The sequence below is a fragment of the Rattus norvegicus genome, chromosome 4 (genome assembly GCF_021556685.1).
Source record: "Rattus norvegicus strain SHRSP/BbbUtx chromosome 4, alternate assembly SHRSP_T2T, whole genome shotgun sequence".
Lineage (NCBI taxonomy): Eukaryota > Metazoa > Chordata > Mammalia > Rodentia > Muridae > Rattus > Rattus norvegicus.
In genome coordinates, this window is record NC_141537.1 from 122,939,046 (window position 1) to 122,949,620 (window position 10,575).

The 10,575-nt window shown below is 50.6% G+C and overlaps 1 long non-coding RNA gene across 1 annotated transcript; it reads left to right on the plus strand.

Annotated features, from left to right (window-relative positions):
• The first annotated feature begins 1,304 nt into the window (after positions 1-1,304).
• Positions 1,305-9,856, plus strand: LOC120102338 (uncharacterized). The gene is made up of 4 exons (XR_015687250.1): positions 1,305-1,503; positions 6,811-6,930; positions 8,965-9,054; positions 9,716-9,856. It is a non-coding gene; the product is annotated as an uncharacterized LOC120102338 (long non-coding RNA).
• Positions 9,857-10,575: the final 719 nt, after the last annotated feature.

Below are 10,575 nucleotides of genomic sequence, written 5' to 3' on the forward strand. Positions count from 1 at the left end.
TCTCACGTGGCTCCCCACTTCCTGCTTTTATCCCCTCTCTTGCCCCTCTACCGTACCCCACACTGCCTTCGCCTTTCAGCCTCTGGACCATGTTCTACTATATGAGGTTTTCTTGGTTTTCCTGCAAAAACCAGACAGGCCACTGCTTTGCCAGTTTGTGAAATCAACACCATAGGTTGGGCTTCCATCCTGCGTGGCCTGGGAACGTTTGCCCCCACCTTGATTCTCAGGACACAGAAAGGAAAAACCCTTCAGCTAGCTGCAGACAGTTCAGCCTCAGTGCAGAGCTGCCCACCAGCACTGGGGGCCGGGGGGTTGGGGGTTGGGGATGGAGGTGAGGAAAGTCTTGTGTGTGGCAAACTCTAAGGAGGGTCAGATTGCAGATGGACTGCAGAGAATGCATGGGGACCCGGGACCTCAGGGTGCAGGAGTGTCAACTTCAGCACAAGCACAAGTCAGCTATGGGAGGCACCGGGAGCCTCCACACTGGACAGACACAGGAACCAAGGATGGGGCTGGGGTGAGGGAGAGAACAGCCCAGGACCCAGGGCTGAAACTGACAAAGCCCTGAAGAGATTCTTTGGAAACAGCCCCCAGACACCACTAGTTCTGTGCTGTGTCCTGGCTCTTTCTGATCTGCAGCCCATACTCCAACCACACAGCCTTCAGGGTCTCCTTTCTCCTTCTGACCTTCCCAGCTGAGGTGCAGGCTCCCAAAGGCTTCCTAGGCTAGACCACTCCTAGAGATCTTCCCTGCACTCTTATGCTTGCTACTCACACGGCTTCTCACCTGAGTGCTGGGCTGTCTCTCTGCCGTGGCTGCCAACCTTCAGATGTGGAGACCTGTACCCACCATTTTCACTTCCATTATTTCCTTGTCCCAGCTCAGGAGTGCCAGGTGAGAGATACTCAGTCACTGTGGCCACAGCAGTTTACCTCACCGGGCATAGCAGAGGGAGCACCACACACAGCAGAGGGAGCACCACACACAGCAGAGGGAGCACCACACACAGCAGAGGGAGCACCACACACAGCAGAGGGAGCACTGAGCACCCAAGTATTGAAGAGGGAGCACCAGACATAGCAGAGCGAGACCAGACATTGCAGAATGAGCATCAGGTATCCCTCTGAGCACCCAAGCACTACAGAGGGAGCACCAGACATCACAGAGGGGGCACCAGACATCACAGAGGGGGCACCAGACATCACAGAGGGGGCACCAGACATCACAGAGGGAGCACCAGACATCACAGAGGGAGCACCAGACATCACAGAGGGGGTACCAGGCACCACAGAGGGAGCAAGCAGGCCCTCGCACCTGCTTTATTCTCACTGTGTGACCATCAGAAGTCACTCCATATCCTCACCCCACCGTGACCAACAAGAAAGGTGTGAGAGTGACATGGGGGTGATGCCGCAGGCCTCCCAAACAACAGGCAATACATTCCAGAATACTCCCCAAACTTGCAGTGGATGTCTGGAGCCACGAGCAGAATCTACCTGGTAATTACTGTCTTCTCGCCTTAGCTACAGGAATGATGTTATGGTTATAACTTTTGGAGTTTGTATTGTCACAGCAGGGATGACCCACATTTCTTTTTCCATTCTTAGACTTCCAAGGCTGGAAGTTCAGCTTGTCCTTAGGTCTTAGCAGTCTTGGTGTGTGTGACATTTTTCTTCATTAAGCATTGTGCATTATAACGCTTCTGTCACATCTGAATAGCCAGTTCTCTTGTTCTTTGGGGACACTGGGAACTATAGAAGAGCCTATTGGTGACAGTCTGATATCCAAGATGATTCCAACAGACTATTGGGAGGGTAGTGCATACATACCCTGGACAGGGGTGGTCACATTCTGACCAGGACAGGGTGATACAGTACTAGATCTCATCTTTCCACCCAAATGGCATGTAATTTAAAGCTCAAAAGCAATCAGTTGTAAATTTCCATTTAATATTTTCAGGCTCCAGTTGCCCAAAGGTAGCTGAACCTCTGAATGTGAAGCCACTGGAAAGGGACGACTTACCTTATTTGCAAACTGCTTAGAGTGGTGCCAGAACCCAGGACAAGTCACATCAGTTACAACCCGAGTCCAACTCAAACTAAGCAAAGGGTAGGACTAGATTCAGGGCAGGACCACCTGAAGGTCTGGCTGCTCTGCTTTGTCCAACTGCTTTTCCAGTCAGTGAGTGACCTACAGGAGATATTCTCAGCCAGGTGACACTTCTCAGACATAGGCCAGCAAGCAAGGAGGCTGACACACTGGGCTCTGGCCAGCTCACAAAGGCCAGCCCTTCCTCTAGAAGAGGAATCGAATTCACCAAAGTGATTTAAGTGGATGCAGGTGTGTGTTCCTCAGAGTCCTCCAGGGGCACACATGCCAGTGATACCCTGGGGGGGCAGGTGCAGTCCTACTTTCGTACTTACAATCTGGTTCCCAGCTTCTCAGTAACCCAACCTGAGACCCCAAACATCCATCATTGTCCTTGTCCTCTGACAGGTTCAAGCCTGTCCCTCCCATCTTCCTACCTGAGCCAGAGAGGCATGCACCAGGAAAAAAGTCAGGAAGGCACCCAGGATCCCCAGGATGGATGCCTGTCACTGTCAAGTACCCAGCATCCTTCCCCATCTCCTCCTGGCCTATGGTTTGTATAGAGCTGACCCTGCTGGGTCTAATGGCTGCACCTCGCCCAGACCCAGGAGGCCGAATGCTTCATCCTCTTGGTCAGGAAGAAAGCACACAATCTGAACTCTAGATTGGGAGTTTTCTTGCAAGGGTGGCATCCCTTGTGCTTCAGAGTTGCTGATGGCCAGCTCATCTGTGATCCAGGAGCTGAGCGGAGGAACACAGAGGCCCATGAGGCTGCACAAGAATGAGGACAGTGTAGAGTGACACTGAGATGTGACAGACACAGGGGACACACTGTCTGACGTTTCATGTCAGTTAACTTTAGTTAGCTTTAGCAACGTAAGAGGTGAGCCCTAAAGTGCACTGAGCTACGGGCTCACCATTTATTTAGCTCATAATTCTGGCGTTAGTGTTTAGGACGGGGCTCTCAAAGGGGTCTTTGGTCCACTGCTCTCAGCTGGTTTTGGACACACTAACTCTTCAGCAACTGGCCATCGATTGTACAGGACTACCTTGCACACCAAACTGCCTCCGTCTTCAGAAATCCAGCTGGACCTTCTTGGTAAAGATCATCACAGTTAGGCTTGTGGGCCTTCTCTCTTAGAAGGAAAGGGTGAGGAGGCTCGTGAGACCCTCACCTGAGTATCCAACTACCCCTTCAGCTAATGGTTTGTAATTCTGCCCTAATTGCACATAACCTTGGAGTCTCTGGGAGGATATGCGTGGGGGGGTTAGGGGAGTAGGCCTCATCTACACAACCCCAGGGAGCCATCATCTGTATTGGCTGTGGACAGTCTATGTTTAAAGTCACTCATGCTCTTTGCCTGTAACCCCTCACCCGCTACTCTGAAAGCCTAATAAACTCCTTGGTTTCTCAGAGTGAACACTGGTGGGATCACACCTTGGTTTGTCTTTGGGATTGTAGAGGGAGGGGCAGGTGATCTCCACAAGGGAAGGGATATTAGCAATACTGGTGCAAACAGGACTCAGGATGGACTCAGCGGGCAGTTTGTCCCACGTGTGTCCCATACTATGTCAGACTAGCCAGGGCTGGTTCTCACCGCCTGAATACAAATCAAGCACTGGAAGCTGAGGCTGGAAGCTAGCATATTCTACCAGCCAAGACAGGTCTCAGCCAGCCCAGAGCCAGGGGCCAGGGAAGAGACCAAGCCCTTAGGCCTTTGTGAGAGAGGCTGCATCATGTAGCCAAGATGCGGGATGCAAGGAGGGGAGCAAGTTCAGCTATTTTTGGCACAGGTGCGTGCAGGTTGAAACAGGGCAAATTGTAGCTATGTTTGAAGAAGTCCACCATAGGTTCTCCGTCACTGGTGAGCAACAAGAAATTCTATCAGAACTTCAGCAAACCATTTCACTTACTTCTGAACGTGATGGACCCAGCTAGATGGCTCTGAGACCAGCCAAGAGTTCCTCCTGAGAGAACATGAAAGAAGCCCTTCCTTCAGAGATGCTGGGACTCTGGTACGGCAGGCCAGCCTACTACATAATCGAAGAGTCCCTGCTGCTGCTGAGCAAAACAGAATAAACACGACAAGGGCCTCTTTAGAAGCAGAGAATTAGGCCAGGCAGTGGTGGTCCATACCTGTAAGCCCAACACTTGAGAGGCAGAGGCAGGTGGGTCTCCAAGTTTGAGGCCAGCCTGGTCTGTAGCGTGAGTTCCAGGACAGCCAAGGCTACATAGATAAACCCTGTCTTGAAATACCAGATAGATAGATAGATAGATAGATAGATAGATAGATAGATAGATAGATAGATAGACAGACTATAAATGCAAAAAAAATGGTTTTAAAATGGGGTGAGAGGCACAGCCAGAGAGGCAAGTGTTTGGGGCTTAGAAGGGTGGGAACTCAGGCCCTGACAGCACTGTCAGGATGAGACCTTGATACACAGCAAATTGAAGCCACTCCTGGTTAGAGGCTTGGGGTACAGAGACAGCCTATCCCGATGTGCAGGCTGTTCTTTGGCACAATGTTCAGCAGCTAATGAGTCCATGATATCCAGCCCAGGAGGGCCAGACAGACCTGTGGGAAGTCAGACCATGGTGGCCACAGCCAGTGTGAGAGCCCAACAATGTGCCTATGATGGCCTACCCAAGTGTCCAGGACATGGTTAATAGTGGGCAGCTTCCGTAGCATTGGCCTGCTTGCAATTTAGGACTAACCAGAGGTGCCAACTGAACATGCTCAATGTCACACAGGACCCCTCAGTGTCACACAGAACCCCTCAGTGTCACACAGGACCCCTCAGTCTCACACAGGACCCCTCAGTGTCACACAGGACCCCTCAGTGTCACACAGGACACCCCCTAATGTCACACAGGACCCCTCAGTGTCACACAAGACCCCTCAGTGTCACACAGGACCCCTCCCTCTCTGTGTCACACAGGACCCCTCAGTGTCACACAGGACCCCTCAGTGTCACACAGGACCCTTCAGTGTCACACAGGACCCCTCAGTGTCACACAGGACCCCTCCCTCTCTGTGTCACACAGGACCCCCTCAGTGTCACACAGGACCCCTCAGTGTCACAAGGACCCCCCTCAGTGTCACACAGGACCCCCCTCGGTGTCACAAGGACCCTCTCAGTGTCACACAGGACCCCCCCTCAGTGTCACACAGGACCCCCCCTCAGTGTCACACAGGACCCCTCCCTCTCTGTGTCACACAGGACCCCTCAGTGTCACAAGGACCCCCTCAGTGTCACACAGGACACCCTCGGTGTCACACAGGACCCCTCAGTGTCACACAGGACCCCTCCCTCTCTGTGTCACATAGTCAATAGAATAAACCCGAGGGCACTCACAGGACTGTCAGAGCAGACGCAGGACCCTAGTTACCATGACTCAGTGACTCACAGCAGAAACTCCCAAGGAGGAACAAAAAAGAACTCAGAATGGTTCAGTGTGAGAAAGCAATCTGCTGTAAAGTCCCAATTCATGGTCAGACCCATGGCAGTAACTGTGGGGGGCACCCAGGGACGCCTAGGGACCCCCACTCCCACTGTGTCCACTCGACATAGTACCTCAGGTCTTGCTTGGCTTGTGCAGTAAGACACGAAAAGGGAATCTAGGAAAGAAAATACAAAGGCATTCCCCACACGGTGTGATGGGACCTGACGTTGAGAGTTATAGAATTAGAAACAATTTAGTACAATTAATTCAAGAGCTGAGCAGAGTTGCGGGGCAGACGATCAGAGCACAAAGAGGACTGTGTCCCCCTTGTCCCCGTGCTACAGCAGCCATTAGAATTTTTAATTTTGAAAAGATGCTGGAAAATACAACAATGCATGTATAGGATTAGGGCGAAATCTAGTATGAAGTTATGCATAATCTTTGCACAGAAAATTATAAGACCTTATTGAAAAACATAAAAGAAGTCTGGAGCAAATTAGTCAGATATACCACATTCACGGGCAAGAAGGATTGACGTAATAAAACTGACAATTCTCTCAAATTGATCTATAAATTTAATTTAATCTCAACTAAATCCCAGCAGAGAATTTTAGAGAACATGACAAGCTAATTCTAAAATTTACGTGGATGAATAAAAGAGTTGGAAGAGTTTTAAGCTCCTGAATGAAAAGGCAGGGCTCATCCTGAGGGCTCTGAGAGCCCTGAAAATTTCAGAGACTGACAGAGTGAGGCGTTGGGCTCAGGAAGAAATCAAGTCAAAGGGACAGAGCAGGGCAAGGAAGGACAGAGACTCAGACTACAAGGGAAAGAAGTGTCATATCAGGTCCAAAGAAATGTGATTGAAAATTGGAGTGTCTGGTGTGTGTGTGTGTGTGTGTGTGTGTGTGTGTGTGTGTGTGTGTGTGTGTGTGTGTGTGTCTGTCTGTCTGTCTGTCTGTCTGTCTGTCGGGACAGGGTTTTACTAGGTAGCTTTATCTGTCCAGGAACTCACTATGTAAACCAAGCTGGCTGCAGATTTGTAGAAATTCAACTGCTTTTGCTGGGATTAAAGGTATGAGCTAGCAGGCATGGCAATGTAGAGTTTTCTAGAAAGGAGAATATACACATTGGTGCCACTCTTTTTTGGACAACATGAAAAATAATAAAAATAAAATTCTTAATTCAAGGATAGAGCACTTTTAAATCCTGGCACGTTGCAGAACTCAACATGAAAGAAAAGCCATGGACTTCTAGGAAGCTATGTGTGTTTCAGGTGGAAATGACTCATTGACAAGGGTAGAAGATCACAAAATTCAGGGGATGAGATAGAACGCACTGAAAGCATTCCAATGTACAAACAACTCAGATCAAATTGAGAGCGCACGCCAGCCGGGTAAGCTATCAGCCCCACAGCTACCCCACAAAGATTAGCACTGGGATCTGGGAAGAACAGGGTCAGGGAAATGCTAAGGGTCTTGACAGAGAATGAGCAGAAGATGGGAGGTGGGGGTGGGGGTGGAGGGTAGGGGCCTGGGGGTGTTTCAGGAGGGGGCTGGGCAGTGTAAGGTCACTTGAGAAAAGATTAGCCCAAGGAACCTAGAAGACACAGCCAGAGCTCCTGCTTTCTCTCTCTCTCTCTCCTCTCTCTCCTCTCTCTTTCTCTCTCTCTCTGATGTGTGTGTCTGTGTGTCTGTGTGTGTCTGTGTGTCTGTGTATGTGTGCCTGTGTGTCTGTGTGTCTGTGTGTCTGTGTGTGTCTGTGTGTCTGTCTGTGTGTGTATGTCTGTGTGTGTGTCTGTGTGTCTGTGTGTCTGTGTGTCTGTCTGTGTGTGTGTGTGTGTGCCTGTGTGTGTTTGTTTAATTTGTTTGTTTTCAGATAGAGTCACACATTGTAGTCCAAGCTGGCCTTGAATTTTTGATCCTCCTGCCTCTGCCTTCTTTGGTGCACACTTATTAGTTGCCTACCTTCCACTGGGCAGTTGTCTGCCACTTAGAACACTGGATGGTTCACACACCGAACATACGTACAAGTAGAGGGATTTATCTACCCCATGACCCAGCAACTCCATTCCTAACCCCATATATGACAAGAACGCCCACAAATGCCCACAACTTTTATGAAGGAGAGAGAGAGAGAGAGAGAGAGAGAGAGAGAGAGAGAAGAAATCTAACTGTTCAGCTCAGTGAGACAAGGGATACAAATTGTCTACTCAGCAAAAACCTCAAACAATTGTCTCCTTATGCAACCAGAAAAGCAGGAGGTTGCAAAATTTTGCACATGACACCCCATTCCCCAGGGGATTTTTAAAGCATGTGATATCTCTATGTATGCGTCTACATACAGCACTACCTTCCTGGACCACCAAATACAGTTGTAGTAAAAGAATAGAGTTCTTGATAAATTTGAAAAAAAAAAAAAAAAAAACAAGCTCATGCTGATGGCTTTGCTGAAGGGGGAGCAGGATGGGACAGGGATGAGGCACTTGGGGATAACACCTATGGGAAGCACCCTGGGGGATACACAATCGGGACACTGTCCCTGGGGACAGTAGTCTTGGGACATCCTAAATAGCATCCTGAAGATGGCACCTTGGCACAGCAACCCAGGAGCATAATACTGGAAACAATCCTTTAGCACCCTGATAAGTACCCTGATACCCTGACACAGTATTCTGACACAGCACCCTGACACAGTACTTGGCACGGACTTCTGGGGGAAGTCCTGCTTCTGCTTTCACTCCTGTGGTCTTCAAGACTTCTCCCATTCCTGTCCACACTTCCCTCAGATAGGACGTGACTGAAGCAGTGCCAGGCAAGATCTGGCATAACCCTTGGAGTCACTTGGGGTACTGTGGACTCCCCTTCCCTGGGCTGGAGCAGCTTGCTGTCCATGTACATCAAGGAAGGATGGCCCGCCACGGGATGAAGGCAGTAACAGGAAAGGAGAGGACTGGCTGGCCTGGCTCTACACTGGCAGACCAACCATCACTACGACTCATTCCAGTGGCCTTTACATGATGCTTATGTCCTTCCCCAGAGCCAGAGGAGTCTTAGCTGGGCAGGGTCTTCAGGTCCCTCACAAAGGAGTTACCTCCCTCTGACCCAAGACGTCCAGGAGTCACCATCTTTATTTCAGAGGAGAGAAGCTTGGGGACCAGAGGAAAGACTTCTGGCTTACAGGGGTGGGCAGCAGAGGGCTGATCTGGGCTGCCTACTGCTCTCTCTGTGACCTCTCTTAAGATTTTTCCTTTCAGGGGTTTGGGGATTTAGTTCAGTGATAAAGTGCTTGCCTAGCAAGCGCAAGGCCCTGGGCTCGGTCCTCAGTTCCAGGGGTGGAGGGGGTGGGGAAGATTTTCCTTTCAGTCTCTGTCCTGCACCCATTTCTAATCGTGCCCCTCCAACTCTACCTCTCCCTCATCTCCACCCAGTGGGTAGCTGAGCACCAAGTTCCTAGAGACAAGACCTCACCCAGATCTTCCCAGTGTCCAGGCAGAGCCTCACTACACGTGTGGGGAGAGGTGAGTAATGGAGGCGGTGCTCACACCCCTCATCCAGTGTAGAAGGCCTGGACCACCCTCCACAGTGGCAGCCCCATCTTTCTGGGCCCCCTCCTTGGTCTCCACACATGGGCCTGGACCAGCAGTGTGGCTGCTGTTGGTAGATTAGTCTTCTTAATGGACCGACGTCCTTGGAGAACCAAGAGCAGGATATGCCTAATAAAGTCATTATTCTGCCGCCCAGCTGCGCGGGATGTGAGGATGAGAGAGGGAAGTGGAAACTGGCACTGGGAGGTCTCAGAGCAGGGACAGACAACTGAGCCAGTTAATTATCAAGCTGCAGACTCTGTAAACCGGTATACAAGCAGGTCCCAGCCGGAGGGGGCTCTTCAGAGTCCAGCCTCACCATGGAGCTAGTGCCGAAAATGCAGTGTGGAGCACCCCGGGCCCTGAATTAGCTCACTCTCCACAGGGCTGGTTTCTGCCCTGACTCCAAGCCTAAAGGAAAGGAGTTGGGAAGGGGGGAGTGCAACCCCAGAACCACACCCCCTCCCTCCTTCTCCTTCCAGCTGCAGACCCAGCCCTGTGCAGAAAAGCCCCAGATAGCTGCTACATGAGAAAGAGGCAAAGCCGCTCTAAGATGTAGCTGAGTCAGGTTCTCCAAAAATTCTCTCCTTCCCAGAAGCGCGGAGCACCCTGGCATGCCTAGATTGTCAGAATCAACATTTCAGAACTCTGGAAGTCAACCAAAGGCTGGCAGCCCTCTGTGGGCGGAGTGGCACTTAAAAAAAAAAAAAAAAAAAGCTGACTCTTGAAGAGCTCACAACTTGGTGGCATTTTAATCTGTCCCATCCCACCCCCCTCCCCCACTACTCCAAGAGACCTCAGACTTCAACAGCCTACAAGCACAGAGAAGCCAATAGCCTGGGCAACCAGTAGAGAGGCAGGGTCTTTATTTGACCTGTCTGGTGTCTTTATTTGAATGAACTCAGTGTTTACTTAGGGCAAACAGCCTGTGTCTCAGAAATATTTGTCCCAGACTTTCAGAGACAATTGTGGCAGATGTGTGAGACTGCACAGGACAGCGAGGCCGGCAACAGGTTCACCAGAGAGTAAAGGAAAACTGGAAGTGGGGTGTCCACAGGGGTAGGGATGCTGAACCCACCTGATGCTGGTCATCTGTAAACTGTCGCAGGAGTGAAGAGGGAGGGTAGGGGGAGAGGCTGTGTCTGCACACCAGGATAGAAGGCCTTTGAGGCTGAGGCGGCAAGCCCACCAGCTGGATGCCTCGAAGGCCTGCACAGGATGAGGTAGAGCAGCAAATTGCCTGGACACACGCTGCAGGTGTAGGCTCAAAGCCTCCTCGGCTAGGTGTGGGAGACACATTGGCTCCAGAAATTTGAGAGATCTCTGCCAACATTTTAGCTGACCCAACAGAGAAAACCCAAACCACAGAGGACATTTGCATTGAACCTTGTGTTGAACTCAAAGGAACATAGGGTAGTCAAGTTCCAACAGTGCAGTCAATTTCAAATTACAAAA